This window comes from Salvelinus sp. IW2-2015, unplaced genomic scaffold (assembly GCF_002910315.2).
Source record: "Salvelinus sp. IW2-2015 unplaced genomic scaffold, ASM291031v2 Un_scaffold2183, whole genome shotgun sequence".
Taxonomy (NCBI): domain Eukaryota; kingdom Metazoa; phylum Chordata; class Actinopteri; order Salmoniformes; family Salmonidae; genus Salvelinus; species Salvelinus sp. IW2-2015.
Genome location: NW_019943513.1, coordinates 34,568 through 40,418, shown reverse-complemented (window position 1 = coordinate 40,418; position 5,851 = coordinate 34,568). Strand labels below are relative to the sequence as shown.

General features: G+C 48.4%; 1 pseudogene; it reads left to right on the top strand.

Annotated features, from left to right (window-relative positions):
* Window positions 1-210: 210 nt before the first annotated feature.
* Window positions 211-5,851, top strand: part of LOC112073189 (estrogen-related receptor gamma-like) — a 39,162-nt pseudogene continuing 33,521 nt past the window's right edge.

Genomic DNA, 5,851 nt, shown 5'->3' with positions numbered 1-5,851 from the left:
CCAAAAATACCAGTTGAAGAACTATTGTACCAGTTGAAGAACTATTGACTATTGTACATGTGTAACGACAATGATGTGATTGTAACATCAACTCACACACGCGTCCATTGCGTAGGGCACAACAGCGTGATAATGATCAGAGTTTTCTCCATGTTTGAGCGTGTGTTGATTTGACCCTGTCTCTCTGTCTCTCTCGGTGGTCACCCAGTTCCCTTTGGCTGCCTTGCAGATAACAAGATCGTGTCCCACCTGCTGGTGGCCGAGCCTGAGAAGATCTACGCCATGCCTGACCCTACCGTCCCCGACAGTGACATCAAGGCCCTGACCACACTGTGTGACCTAGCTGACCGCGAGCTGGTGGTCAACATCGGCTGGGCCAAACACATCCCAGGTACGGGTTTACACACACACACACACACACACACCACAACACACACCCACACACACACACACACCACACACACACACACACACACACACACACACACACACACACACACCACACACACACACACCACACACGTGTCTACGCAGATTCAACCTCAACAGGGCTGAGAACATCCCAGGTGGGCCTACACACTGACGCCCATGTAAAACCTCACTGACGCAGACGCTTAGCTAAATGTTCCCCTGGTACACAAAATGACCAGAACACGAAACACAAACACAGTCAACATCGTCTGTTCTGTCGAAGCTCATCCCAGGTAAGACCCTGACCTTACCTCAAATCCTATCACAACGCCTCGCATGACCACTGAACCCAGACGTCCTGAACTCCTCGCCCCGTCTGACCACTTGTGACACAACCTCACCTGAATCCCTTACCCCTAAACTGATACACGACATGTTGAGACACATCCATTTACATTCAAATACAGCAAACACAAGGAAACACGACATGTTGAGACACATCCATTTACATTCAAATACAGCAAACACAAGGAACCACGACATGTTGAGACACATCCATTTACATTCAAATACAGCAAACACAAGGAACCACGACATGTTGAGACACATCCATTTACATTCAAATACAGCAAACACAAGGAACAACGACATGGATTCAGCCAGACTGTCATTTGAGGGATTCATTTTGAGTTATATTTTGTGGTGTCCCTCCCTCCCTCCCTCCCTCCCTCCCTCCCTCCCTCCCTCCCTCCCTCCCTCCCTCCCTCCCTCCCTCCCTCCAGGATTTTATATCATGTGAGCAAATTTGACCGATCATCTATCACTATTTCTACACAAAACAGTCAAGTCGTCGCAGTGTCATCGCATAGAACTGACCCGTCACCACAGTACAAAAAATGGGGGTTCGCAATTTCGACCAATCATCGCACATTTACTGCACAGTATGGCTCAATCAAGCCCGACGCCCCCCCCCCACCAAAAAATATTTCTCTCGTCAGCACATTTTCGCGCTGGACAAAATCATTGCATATTGCCGTGCATAATGTCAGAATTGCTGGCGTAAAATCAAGCATTTTACCCTGCAAATATCACAACAAACCCATGTGAAATCCTGGAGGGATTGAATGCACAGTCACAGTCATATGCACACACACACACACACACAAACACACACACACACACAAACATTATGAGTGTGTGTTTATACACTAGTACCTCTGTCAGTACTCTATTCAGAGAATACACAGAGGATGGGGAGCTGTGACGAGTGTGTGTGTGTGTGTGTGTGTGTGTGTGTGTGTGTGTGTGTGTGTGTGTGTGTGTGTGTGTGTGTGTGTGTGTGTGTGTGTGGTGTGTGGGTGTGTTGGTGAACACACACACACACACACACACACACAGAGCCCTACCCCCCACCTTTCCCATTCTTAACCCCCTCCCTTCCTCGTGTCTAGAGTTGACTAACTTGCACGCTTTTGTGTCTGGCCTTTCTATGCTACAGTGATTGTTTTAATGAAATCAAATTGCCTCCTCTCCCGTAGAGAGAGAGAGAGAAAAAGAAAAAAAACAGAGAAAAGAGAGGGAGAGAGCTGAAACCAATTCATGGCTCATGATCCGGCCGCGCTGTCGCTAACAGTCGTAACAAACTGTCAGGCTAGAGCCACAGCTAATTTCGAGTCATTAGGTGTCTGCCGTACAGGCAACAATTTGTTACGCTGGTTAGGAGGCGCGCTGACACCTCAGAGCTCCAGACGCTTAAGAGCAGGCGGAGGCGCGGAGAAGGCAAATTGTAAACTAATGTAAACATCACTCAGTATTACGGAGGCTGCCGCCGAGCGAGGGAGAGACGGATAACGAGGAGGCCGTGTGTGTGAGTGTCGCTCGACACACTTAAAGACACTCCGCTTCTCATCTCGCCAACCCACCGCGCCATGCCACTACACACACCCTCTAACCACTGGTGTCTGTTCTAATTGGATCAGGCTGGGTTTCTTTATGAGAGTGTGTGAGTGTGTGTTTTGTTTTTGTCTCGTTTACATACTGATGCAAACATTTGATATGCTATTAGGAGTGCAAAATGACACACAACGCACACACACCAGTGAATATCTGGTACTCTAGCATTCCACCAAATGCAGGCTTTTAGAGAATGATATAAAGTCAATGTGTGGAGTTAAAGATGCGAATTGCCTTCACTCTCTATAATGATTAGACTGAGGAATCTCATTTAGGGGCTTACCTCATTCACACACTCGCTTTACTGCTATATTAGGCTGTATGTCACGTCACTGTGTAGGGGGCTGGGCCTGTCTCACACTTGAATAGGGAGGCAGGAGGAGAGCGAATATTTAAGAAGGACTGAAGAAGTAAAAATAAGAAAGAGCATTCTAAATGACTTTTACCTGTCAATAGAATTAGTCTTCTTCCTCTCCCTTTCACACCCTCTCCGTCTCTCTCTGTATGAGGTGAAATACAAAATAAAAGAAAGGGAGCTGTCGTGCCAGAGCGACATGTCTTATCTGCTAGACAAAGGCAGGCAGTGGTACTTGACTTGACGTGTTCTGGACATGAATGGACGCCGGGCCCAACACGGCCTTTTCACCACGACAGACCATACCACCATTACCAAGCCTTTATGGACGGCCAAATTGCTCCGGCTTCTCCCATTCTGTGTCCCTATCTTGGCGACTCTTTCTTTCTTTCTTCCCCTTTCAATTTGGCCGGGCGGAGGATAAGCGCGTGCTAACACAATATGATTAAGCTGTAGAATGGAGGTCTGTCTGCTTTAATCTCTTTTATGTAGATACTGAGGCTTTTCTCGGAGGCTCTGACACAGTCCACTTCATTTCTGCACCCCCCCCCCCCCCCCCTCCTTCCCCGCTCTCTCTGCCTCTGCTCTCTTTCTGTCTATCCTTCTGCCTCGCCTGCCTCGCTCTCTCTCCCACTCGTATCGTCAGTCCCACATGGTCTCTGTAAAGCCAATGAAAGAGCAGTGAGGGAGGTGAGGGGGGGGGGGGTGAGAGGGAGTAAGAGAGGGATAAGGTGGAAGAAAGAGGTGAGAGGGTGACAGAATGTGTGAGGGGGGTAAGAGAGAGGGGAATCCCTGCCTGGTGTCAGAGCGGTGGTGGTGTGCGTCCGTGTGTGTGTGTATCTGTATGTTAAGGTGAGTATCATGTGGGTGGTTGGTGGTTTGTTGTGAGGGATAGAACATGGCTGTGAAACCTCGTTAAGTAAAAGCGCAGGTGCCTATTCTAGTGTGCACGTGCGTGTGTGACTGAATTGTTACTCTGATTGGCTGCCCGTGTCTACGGCTTAACCCACCCCCGCTCAATTATGCATTAGAGACAATATGCATTAGAGAAAATAGCCAGGAACGAGCTCACGAAGCTACCTCCAGGCTACTCACACACACGTTCATTTCCTTTTGTAAATCTGTTCGGGTGTTCTGCAAGTTGCTGGGTTGACGACATGTGTTAATCAGGTCATTGGGGGAGGTAAGAGGAAACGGGGGAGAGAACAGCAGGAGATGAGAGAAGGCAGAGGAACGGGTGAGACAGGGGAGACAGTTGGGAGATAGAGTGCTTGGTTTATCTGAGGATGTTGTCCTTCCTCAAGAAGCCCTCCTGACCCTGTTCTAACTCTCCCTTGAGGTGCATTGTGCTGACAGGGCTCTACATACCCTAAACTTTTCTATCTGTACCACCTGTCCAACTCCCCCCTAACCCTCCCACGACCCCTCCATAACCCCCTCTCCCTAACCCTTTGCCCGCTCACATCCCACTTCTAAGCCCTTGTGTAGGCTTTAAGCCTATTCCCTCCCCCCAGTCTGCCTCCCTTAACCTCTTCCTTAGCCCCCCTCTAACCCCGCATTCCCTCTCTCCTTTCCCCTCCAACCAATCTGTAAATGAGTCAGTCAGCCAGTCAGCCAGTCAGCCAGTCAGCCAGCCAGTCAGTCAGTCAGCCAGTCAGCCAGCCAGCCAGCCAGTCAGCCAGCAAGCCAGTTAGCCAGCCAGTCAGCCAGCCAGTCAGCCAGCCAGTCAGTCAGTCAGCTAGTCAGTCAGAGCCTGTTGTCCTGCCACAGGGTAAATATTGATTAATAGAAGGCTCAGCTCCTTTAGCAAATCAAATGTTCTCTTTCAGCAGGGTTCTTATCCTCTTATCCCACAGGATAGCACCACTAAATTAACCTGACACCACAAACAGAGGTGTGTGTGTGTGTGTGTGTGTGGTGTATGTGTGTGTGTGTGTGTGTGTATGTGTGTGTGTGTGTTGTGTGTGCGGTGTGCGTGTGCGTGTGTGTGTGTGTGTGTGTGTGTGTGTGTGTGTGTGTGTGTGTGTGTGTGTGTGTGGTGTGTGTGTGTGTGTGTGTGTGTGTGTGTGTGTGTGTGTGTGAGAGATGTGGTGAGTAGGTAGTGATGATGTCAGTTCGTGTCTCCCCGTGGCTGCTCAATAATGTCTGGTGATGTCTTCAATATGTACATTGTTGTAGGCTGCCGCTGAGGCTGGCAGCAAACTGTGCCATCCTCCCCAAATGGCCTCCCCTGTCAACAGTCCCCTTCCCCCCTTCTCCTCCTCTCTCTCCTCTCTCTCTCTCTCTCTCTCTTTCTTTCCTCTCCTCACTCTTTCTGCCAGTCTCAGAATTGTATCGCTCTGTTTCAAATAGTGGAAGTCAAAGACAGTCAACATTTCAACATATTTTCATTTTTTAAACTCATCTTTTCATTCATATTTTCTCTTTTGCCCCTTTCCCTGTCTCTCTTCCTCATTCTTTGCTCCTTTTCCCCTTTTCCTCTTTCTCTTCATTTCTTGTCATGTTCATGCTGCCCTAAAGTTAAATACTATTTTAAATTGACTTCATCTTTCTGTCCCATTCCATTATATTACCTTCCCCTCTCTCTCTCTCTCTCTCTCTCTCTCTCCTCTCTCTCTCCTCTCTCTCTCTCTCTCTCTCTCTCTCTCTCTCTCCTCTCTCTTCTCTCTCTCTCTCTCTCTCTCTCAATCTATAATAACACTGTGAAAAGAAGCAATTATGATTGAAGTTGTCATGCATGGTACTCACAAAGGCACTAGTCAGATTAGCATGCTAATGGTACCATGGTTGTTATGTACAGTCAACGCTAGTCAGATTAGCATGCTAACGGTACCGGTTGTTATGTACAGTCTACGCTAGTCAAATTAGCATGCTTAACGGTACCATGGTTGTTATTGTACAGTCAATGCCAGTCGGAAATAGCATGCTAAGGCTAGAACAAGTCAGGGCTAAGATACCTTGGGCAAGGTTGTTCAGTGTGAACCACAACCACATGTTCCCCACCTCCTCCTTACCACACACAAACAACACACACACCACACCACACCACACACACACACACACACACACACACACACACACACACACACACACACACACACACACACACACACACACACACAACAAACGCAC